Source organism: Atta cephalotes, assembly GCF_000143395.1.
Source record: "Atta cephalotes unplaced genomic scaffold scaffold00027, whole genome shotgun sequence".
Classification (NCBI taxonomy): domain Eukaryota; kingdom Metazoa; phylum Arthropoda; class Insecta; order Hymenoptera; family Formicidae; genus Atta; species Atta cephalotes.
The window spans coordinates 3,831,611-3,842,752 of record NW_012130091.1 but is presented as its reverse complement, the minus strand read 5'-3'; the positions used below and the strand labels follow the sequence as shown (position 1 = coordinate 3,842,752).

Genomic DNA, 11,142 nt, shown 5'->3' with positions numbered 1-11,142 from the left:
ATGCATGTGTGTACATACATTCAACTCCAAAGATTTTCATAATCCCTAGAACGGTCGATAAGAAAATATTTATTTTACTCAGTCGGAAATAGCTAATTTCAGGTCTCAATATTATTTATTCAGCATTAATCCCACTTTTAAAGATGTTGACGTTTCCTCTAGATCCTTACAATCAGTTTTGAGTCCTTATAAAATTCTTAGCCGAATATCCACCTGTCACATAACTCACATCCATGGTAGAGAAATAACTTTTCGGCAAATAAAGAGATTTTCAATGTTCGTTTGTTTATATCTATCAAATACTAACTATCAATATATAATAATTGTCAAAATAACAAGTAATCTTTTTGTTATTTAATCGGCAAATCATTATTTACACTAATAAATAATTTCAAACAATTTAAAACAATAATTTAAAACAATAATAATTTTTTTCACGATAAAGTTTTTATAAAAAAAACTCTAATTGTACGAATTAACAATAATTAAATAATGTAAATAAAAATTTGTATAAAACAAATATAAGATGATATATCTATATTTTAAAAATAAGTATGACCTTGTAAATCATATACATAAATGTGATAGAGAACGCCATAATCAAAATTAGAATAATGAATATAATATATATTCTTGATTTAAATTTAATTATCTCAGATGATGACTGTGCATCGAAACAGATTAATCACAATTGATTGAGACGCTAATAATATAAACATGGTAAGACACCGAAATATTCGCGGAAACATTCCCCATATGAAATAATCCCCCCTCTCCTAAGTTAATTTGGTAAAAAACTTATTGTGAAAAATATTACCTTAGCAAGGAAAAATTTTTTTTACAAATTCTAAAGTATATCGTTTTGTGATTTTGACATCCTTAAATTAAATGTCTCAATTTGACAATAAAAGACTTTTTATTAGAAAATAAAATGAGTATATAATACAAAAAAATAGTATTTAATTAATTGAAATAAATTGCATATTATGTAGTATATTTTGTTTATTATGTAAAACGATTTATAATCCAGTTAAATGCAACATTTAAAGGCCCTGTAGGAAATTTCCCGGAAAAATTCCAACTGGATCTTGTTCTACGTAAACAGATAATTTGAGAGGAATGACGACATATCTGAACGCTTGGAACCTTGTTAAAATCGACCTTGAACTCAAAATTTGGTCATTTTTTCACATCAATTGGGCTGTATTTCTTAAAATATATCGGTTAAATGAATTATTGCATCGTGTTCAAGTGACCAAAAAACATACAGTATCACATTTAAAATTCGGATTAAGCTATTTTTGCATCAAATCATATATTAAGGAAAATTGAAACTTTGATTTAAAAATCGTTCATTAACCTAAATCTCTAAATCTAATTCTCTAAATCTTAATATTTTTAAATAAAAATTTATGTTTTTTAGCATGAAATGGAAGCTTTTGAACTGAGATTGAAAAAAATATTTTTTTTCTTGTCAGTCTAATATATTTAGTAAGATTTTTTAAAATAAAATAGAATAAGATCTTTTAATAAAATTTCTAAATATATCTAATAATACTAGAATTTGCAACAATTCTAAACAAATGCTACAGAAATGTTTATATAAGAATTAACATTACTTATACTAAAATAGTAAATAAAAAAATACTTACACACTTTTAAATAAATAATTTTATACAAAATTAAAAACACAGAAAGACATTATTATATATTATATTGTTTCTATAGGAATACATTGCTTTTACTTATATAAAATGTATACTAAATGAAATGTTGTAAACATTTGTTGCGTGTATGTATAAAATATTGTGGAAACATGTGTTTTCATTTGTACAATATTATCACAAAAATAGAATATACTAATTTCTCTTTTATAAATTACAAAAAATATAAATTAAGTATATAAATTAAGTAATGTTATAAAAATTTTTATGTATCTTAGTGAAAATTTGTAAAAAATTTAAAAAATTTTTATAAAACATAAAAATTTTTCTTAAAATATTATAGTTTATAATACAGTTTATTTAATTTGTAACATAATATAGAAATATTTTATATTACATATTACTACTTCTACAATAAAATCGTAAATAAATCTTCTTTTTTCACAATGCTACGTTTTAAAAATTAAAAAATAATTTAATCTCTTTTCAAGTTCTTTCAACATTGACTTTACTATCGTATTCTTCTTCTACATCTACGATTTTATAGCATAACTTTAGTGATATTAAAATTAAAAAATATATATATATATTTAAAATCTTAGTAACAATAACGGAGAAATAATTTTATATAATTTTATACTAAATTATAATCAATATTCATTATTCAATATAAATTTTATGTTTGTTATTAGAAAATGAGTGTGAAATCATTAAATTTAATTCTAAGAAGAAGTGAATTTGCATGTGAATTTGCAGTAGCACGTTGTATCTAAATACACGGTAGTATCTCGGCGCTAAGATATGGCGCGAGACATTGCCGTTGGCTCCTTTATCTATATATCTACGACATCGCAGCAGTAAGTAATTTTCGCTGCTTATTAAAGACACTTGAAGTACGTTCTATATCAAAAAATGTCAAGAGATCAATAATAATCAGAGTACAGTGCAGAAGGTCGTTTCCGAGAATGACGGCGTGACATCAATAATAGAAAGAAGAAACTACAACTGATTTGTGAATTACCATAAATTCCTTGTGAATGGTAATATCGGCATAATTCTCAATGACTTACGATGGTGGGTGCCTACTAAACATAAACACGAGTAGGAAGTCTCGTCTGCCTGAAAATTCGCGGATCATTTGAGCCGTTTCCGCGCCATTACCCTTTCTTAGCACGTCTTCTCTACGACTAATCCTGTGACTCGATCCAAGAATAGGCGGAGAAATGTAAGACATTGTAGAAAATCGAAGAAGTTGATATAGAGAAAGATAAGGAGAAAAAGAAAGAAAAGAAGTTGAGAATACGAAAAGGAGAAAAGTTACTTGTAGCAACACAGACGTGACTCAATTTCTCATTACGTTCCAGAAAATTGTATCTTCCAACGAATTTTCTTTATCCCGCTCAACTGTCGATTCTAAATATTATATTTACGATACTGAAAATGCTTATTCTACAACGTATGATGCAATATAGTGGAAGCATTTGATACATCAGAAAACATAGTATACTAAGTTATTAGTTGTTAAAGTAGCCAAAATACGCGTATTTCTATACAATATATAATCTTGTAGAAAATTATTAGAAAACTGAAATATTTTCTTTACGATCATCATATCATGTACAATATATAATAAGTTGGACAATATTCAGAATATTTAGTACAAATTAAAATATGTATATTTTTAGGATAGGATAACTTATTCATAACAGTGAATAATAAAAATATAAAAAAGAATGTTAAGTTAGAGCTGTTTTTCGTCTAAAATAAATAAATTCCGAAATGTAAAAATTATATGTAGTATATAAGTATTTACTTAGATCGAGTAAGTAGTGCTTATAATGGAAGAAATATCAGGAACATGGAAAAATCATTATCAAAAATAAAAATGTTGTCAAAGAATAAAGTTATTACGTAAGACATCAAGAATTCCGGGAATTAAGCAAAATTGTATTGTATGTATGTACTTAAACATATATAACTTAATAAGCATATTTTGTTATTTAAGGCTAAAATTTGAAACTAAATAAATATTTTTGTATCACAAACTCTTCGTCGCTTGTCCATCGCTCGGAAATCTCCTCCAAGTTATACATGTTTAAATAACAAATGTTGTTGCTTAATTTCTGAGATATCTTAATATCATACTTAACAATTTTTTATTAATAAATGTAATAACATATTTATTGACTTTTATCACAATTTCTCTTATATTATTAATATTTTTCCAAGATAAACATTATTCTGCTTAAGTAACCCTTTAACATGATATATAATTTGTACTTGATACTCTTTCATTTTAGCAAACAAGAAATAGCTAATTTAATTCTCTTTTGTATGTCTAATTTATATTGATAAATTATGTAAAATTATTTTATAATTATATATATTTGAATTCTGTAAATTAATTTAATTTAATTGTTGCTAAATATAATATATACATATAAGGTATCTGTGCCGAATAAGACCCAGGCACTAAATAAGGTCCACTTTTAAATATTACTTTAAAAATTTACATCTGCAATATATATTTAAATGATGTGTCATAGGAAGTAAATAAAAAAAGGATTAAAGAATTGGAATCAGTAACAACACGTTTGTTTAACACAACAAAAATTTGTGTATATGAGCCTAATATGAGCAATTTTTATAACAATCCGCTAAAATTTACAGTATACAATGTTTCATAATTTACTATTCATTCATATTATTTAACTTCCTAACTAAAATATAACTAATAAATCAATTTTTTTAAATAAGTATAAGTATTTTAACAATATATTTATTAAATAAGATCTACTTTTTTTTATGTGATTATTATTATAGCTGTTATTATTTGTTTGTTATGTGGTTTATGCTAAAAAATAGTGATTTTCAATGCTGCTATCTTTTAAGCCAAAATTGATTTAAATTGAACATTTCTAAAGATTAAAGAGATTAATTACAAACAAAATTAAAGATAATTGTAATATTTAAGAGCAGAGTAAATCCTAAGAAATTTCCTTTCTATAATTAATAATTCTAAAATTTGATTTAGAAAGAAAATATTTTCTTTTTTTGTTATTTTTAATTTACTTCTGATTTGGATTCTTATTATATTTATATGCATGTAATAAGGCCTAATGTCAAAGTTTAACAAAATTTTTTTCGTTCATTTACACATATTCTATATAAACAGTATATTTTTATTTTTGGGAGTGAATGAAATGAAGATTTGATTTTTACTTATTTATTTCAGTTTATTTCAATAATTCCCATAAATAGAATTTTAAAAAATAAAATTAATTAAGAGGGTCTTATTATATAAGCAGATATCTTAATTAAATTATAAATTAAATTGTTTTTTTAGGTATACTTTCTGTAATACAAACATTCATTAGATTTTTTTCTAATTATAGATATTTTCTATAGAAATAGAATATAAGTCTTGAAATTTTATTATCGTTTGTACAGTGCTTCCTGCCAAAATTTATTTAGAATTATCCACAGATAATTATTATTGCCATAAATATATACAGTATATTAGTTCTTTATATACAGCTGTTACAAAAAAATTATAGTAATAGAATTTCACCTTATTTTCGATTCGATCCTACAAATAATACAATAGCTGCAAACAGCGACGAAAGCATTCAACAATAGCTGTATGTACTAAAAAAAGCTCTTTCTTGGACGAAACCGAATTCGAACAAGCCATTTCACCCGTTTTACGAGCGATGTTGCTCGCATTGCTTTCGCAAGTGTTAGCCGTAGCCGCCATTTCGTAAATTGCATCAAGTTGTTTTTTAACCATGAAAGACATGATATATACCTTACTTATAAGATGCTTGTAGTATTAAATTTTAACGTGAACTACATTACGAAAGAAGCCTGGCAAAATATCATTTTAACTTATTTAATATTCGCTGTATTTATGATAAGTTAGGAATCTGTTTCCATTAAGCAATTTCTTTATTGCACTTTTTATTTTTTTTTCTTGCGATTCTATTTAATATTAAAATATATTGTTATATAATGCATTTATAATGCATCTACTAGCAGATACACGTAATATTACATTTTATAATATTTTACATACGAGATTGCGTAAAAATTTAACATTAAAAATTTAAATATTAAAATTTAAATATTTTAATTTAACGGATATTATAATAATAGTAATCTGATTAAAAAATAAACCGTTACATATATATTAAAATTTCCAATCACACCTTGTATTTTACTTATTCAATACCGTGTCGCATCGGTAAAGTGATACAATTAGATTATAATATTCTAAAAGAATGTAGAATATATAATTTATTATTATATAATATTATTATATAGAATATATAGAATAAAATATAGAATATAGAATTAGTAGTTGTTATATGGTACACAATTGGTGGTACATAAATGAATCGCGTAAAAATAGCACGACATAAAACATGTTAATAAATAAGATATGTTTGATAATAACATGTATTTCTAGTTGTGAAATCAAAATTCCCCAAAATTCGATTATTAAACTTAATTTTTATTGAATTGAAATAATATTTTTTAAATAAACATAATATAGGTACTATATAATTAAATGGAAACGAATAGACAATATCTATATTAAGCATTACCAAAGATTTTTCAACAATGCATGATCCTATCTAGGATCCTATCTAAGAACATAAAAAATATAAAATAACCACAAAATGCTTTAGACGGAACTGTTAATCATGAAAGAGCAATATGAAATATATATATCGTAAAACATGGCAGAGTGATCTTGCAAAATGAAAAGGAAATGTCGAACGCCTTGTCGGAGGAGCAACTCGCGCCTCCTACCTGGCTGGCCGTTCTAACGAATCCTCAATGGCGCCCGAGTGCAAACGGGGCCTTGACAATGGGGCCTTGTTGTTAGGAAGGGGGATTCCTTCAGAGAAACTTTTGTCAGGGAACTCACGTGGAACTCGGGTGAGAATCCTGGAGAGCTCTGTGGATGACTTGCGCATCGCGAACTGCGAGCTGCTACTTGAAATAAATTTTTTTTCTCTTCGACTCGAAGGCGGCTTTCCATCCTTCTGCTTTCTTCGTCCAAACGAACGCGTGACGATTGTGTGAATCACGTCAAAATTCCTCGCTAATGGGCCGCTTACGACGGAACACTGGCACGATCCTATACACTTCCCATCTTTCTCTTCACGAGTTCACATTCTCGTTACGCGTAATAAATTATTCCAAGGAAAAAAATCGCCGCCCTTACGAAAATACAAAAAATTTTAGAACACTTGGATCAACATAGTCAATCGTATAATTCAACAAATTATTCGCCTATATAATATTTTAATAAACAAATTTTTTATTTAAATAAAAAAATTATTCCTCATTCATATAAAAAAAATCCTTTCCTTCTTATTATTCGTAAATTTTAGTCAACAACAGTCAACTATGTTGAACAACTAAAGGAACAAAAGCAAAATAACATCGGAAACATTAAATTATGAAGCATTAAATTATAGAATAAAATATTAACTAAGTTATTTTACAATGCATGCTTGGCTTATGCAGCTTTATAATCATATAATAATTCATTTCTATTATAATTTAGTTTGAATCACTCCGCAACATGGAACCCTTCCTATCGATCGCGTCAAAAGGAATAGCACGCTGGTAGGAATAGCACAGTGTGCAATTTTCACCCCATAAGAAATCATAACCCTCAGATCGCCGAAATTATGTCCGTTTGTGCGTGATTCTATCGGCCAATCAGACGCAGCCAAGTTGCGAACATGAGCTCGCTATAACAAATTGCCTCCCTTATATCGTATACAGGGAAATTGATTGTGTGTTAGAAGTTCTAAGCATTTAATTTTTCACAGTAGTAATGTAATACAATAAAGCACCAAAAAATTACGATAAAAAAAACCATTAATTGCTCTCTTCATTATAATATCCAATACACAACAAACATATGTTTTCTCATATATAGTAATATTTTATACATAAGGTTCAAATATAAAAGATCAATACGACAATCTGTTGAAGACATTTCGATTAACTTCACCGCAGGAGGTTTCGACTGCTTGTCTTCGATATTTTAGTTCGGGTAACACTATACAACCGTAACACTGGCAAAATGATAACAAAAGTATCAAAATTTTATTGTATTAATAGTAATAAAAATGATGATCAACATACATATAAAACAAGCTTTGTAGTATTTAACGATAGTTTCTGTTGCTATTATATAAATCAAATAATTTTTAAATCTGTTTTATGCAATCAATTAAACAACAAGCGTTTTGATTACATTATTCATTTAAATGTTACTTTACACAAATTTAGTAATGTATAACTCAATGTTAACATCATTTAATGTTAGTGCAAATATTAAAATTATAATAAGCGCAAATTCAATGCACGTAAATGCCACTTATTTTATTTTTATCTTATTCTATAAATTTTACTCCCATCTTATTGTAAGAATCTCTTATCTTTTATCATTGTATTTTTATTTTCAACTATATTTTTATTTTCCATTAAAATGACTTCATACAAAAATGTTTATTAGAACAACTTCCTTATAAATCTTGTATATTCATAATAAGGATGATAATTAACAAATTTGTAAAATTTAATAAGCATAACTAATTAATTTCTACCTAGATCAGGTTAATGTATCTAAAATCATTAATTTTATTAAATAAATAATACTTCGACACCCTTCAGAAATCGATTTATTGTCAAATTACCAAGAGGATAATTTTCATTAGAACGGAAATCTTCCATTCAAGTTTCTTAGAATCGTAATACTTATTAGTCGAAAATTCAAAAAATAAAAAATATTAATTCAGTTAATTTTATTCAATCTCTTATTTATATTAGGTATTAAGTAACTGTAATCAATTTTTTATTTTTGATTTTTTCATATTTTGATATTATTCTTCATAAAAGAAAAAAAAGACACGTGAAATAATGGACAAATTCATTTTGTCCTTGTAACATTCATTTATTATCTTGTAATTACCTCATTTCATAAACAATATATCTACATTTCTTCTTTAGAAAGCTAATTACATTTTTATTTTTACGATTTCGTTATTAGCCTTATTAAATCATAATTTTTAAGAAAATATAACTGCTTTTTCTAATTTATTAATGTCTGAATAATTCCTTTTTAAAATTTTTCAAGCTAATTGTATTCCAATCAAACGTTTTATACATTTAAATATTAAAAAATTTATATATAGTATATAAAAACGTAAACATAGCATTGCTTTATACATGGCTTTATACATTATTTAAAAATTCAAAGTGCAATTGAATAAATATATTTAATGGACTAATATAAATATAATTACACTACAAAATATAATTATACTACAAACAGAAAAATTTAAGTAATAATGTACAATGTTTTGTACATATAAACATAATCTGTTGGTATGTTTTATATACATAAACATTCTAGATTAGATGTTATGTTTATTTGCAATGATCTTTTAACCATACATAATTCAAAATTTCTTAAATTCAAATAATGTACAAAAACACTGTGCGAATGTCTAAAGAACTCGCTAGTTCAATCAAAGAAAGACAAAAATAAATTTGAAAATAAAGAGTAAAACTGCATATAAGAACAAAATAAAAAGAAATGAGACGAAATGAGCGACAGAGAAGGAAAGACGCCACCTCGCCATGCAAAAATATCCCCGTTAATGATTATCAGCTCCTCTTTCCGTCTCGCGCCTCGTTATATTGTGTCCCCGTCGCGCGCGCAAATTTAGAAACAAAAGACGGGTGGAAAGCGCGTTCTGATTGGCCGTCCGGTCCCTGACTCTTCTCTCTGATTGGCCCGCGGGACCGCACCCATCCTGTAATGGCCGCTTTGTCGTTCCCCGGCACTCTATGTGTACGCGCCTGCACGCTTCAAGCAGCCTCGACAACCCCATGCCGTCACCCCGCGCGATTCCCCAGCCCTCCCCTCTTCCAGTCTCCCTCCTACTTGGCTCACCAGTCACCCCCGCCGTTCGCGGCAGCCGCCCTCGTACCTCGAATTATATCAAAATATAATCACTGGCTGCCGTGTACAGGTTGCGTGCATATGTATATGTCGTATGTTGGGAACGCGCTCATTCACATATATACAGAATTGTCCGAGTCGTGGCCCGCGGGCCATTTTCTTCCACATGCTCTCCCCGTTTCCCCTAGTCTACGATACGAATCGACAAACGTGATAAGTTAGTAGTGGGGATGCACAGGCAAGGTGCGGACTCTCTTAGTTAAATCCACTTAGGCACCTCTGATGTACAATATACGCAAGCTGCACTAATGTACACACGCACGCAATTGGGACAGCATAGATGAAAACTACATGATGACGTTATGATACTTGAAGAATCTCTCTCTTGCTCTCTTCCGTTTTTTCTTTATCATTGAAACAATAAAAAAGAATAGAATAAAAGAATTTAGATTTTATTTGAAGGCAATTTTATTGTTGATTTCTTTCTATTTTACTCTGCTTGCTGTTTTGCTTCAAAAGTGAGCTGTACATTTAAATTTATAAAAGCCAACTGATATAGAAGTCAACTGGTATAGTAGCTAACATCCACCCATCTATTCATCCTATCATTCACTCATCCAATCTCTCTCACACACGCGCGCGCGCGCAATTAGTATTTTTAGTATTTTTCAAAAATTTATAATTATAAATTATAAATTATTGAGTAAAAATAAAAAGTTTATCAAAGGCAGCTTTCAAAAAGGCACTCTCAATTCTAATATATTTTGTAATAATTACTCGCATATTTATTGCATACTAATATTTAAAAGAAACACAATTTGCTTCGGTCATATATTTTGCTTTGCCAAGTATAGCACAGATCTTGGATCTCACAGAAAGCCTCTTTTCTACTCTTTAAAATCTTTGAAATGAAATCTAATTCTAAGGAGTGAATAAGAGTGACAATTGAGCCAGTGCTGCAAAAGGAACTCAATTAGATATCAATTAGATATCAATTTTTAAGAGAGAAATTTCATTTTTTAGAATTAGATTCTACTCCAAAGATTTTAGAATAGGAAAAAAATGGAGAAAGGTATAAAAGAAAAAAAAAGAGATGTCAGAAAAGAAGATATTAAAAAAGAGGGAAACAGAAAAAAGAATGAAAGAAAATCCTGCTTTGGATTTACCATGAGAAAATTTATTAATCTATTATTTCCCACTCAGCAGTAATCGCCAGCTTTAAAAAATTATTTCTTTTATAGTCGATTTTTAATGTTACCATAATCTTAATGCGTGTTCCAGAATTGCGTAAACGTAGTTGTAAGTGACAAAAAATAAAAAAAAATCAGGGTGAATGAGAGTCAGCATGATAGTTAATATTCAATCTTAAATCTTTATTCCAGGAAATAGAATCTTTATCCAAAAAATAGTACGTTTCAGTCCACTTTGGAATCATCTTTAGCAATACAATTTCAAAATATCAATCTCTTCATGTCCAAGAAAAAA

General features: G+C 27.6%; 1 protein-coding gene across 1 annotated transcript in view; it reads right to left on the bottom strand.

The window, feature by feature from the left end:
- Positions 1–11,142, bottom strand: part of LOC105620617 (visual system homeobox 2-like) — a 69,198-nt gene that overhangs the window by 8,530 nt on the left and 49,526 nt on the right. The window lies entirely within an intron of this gene.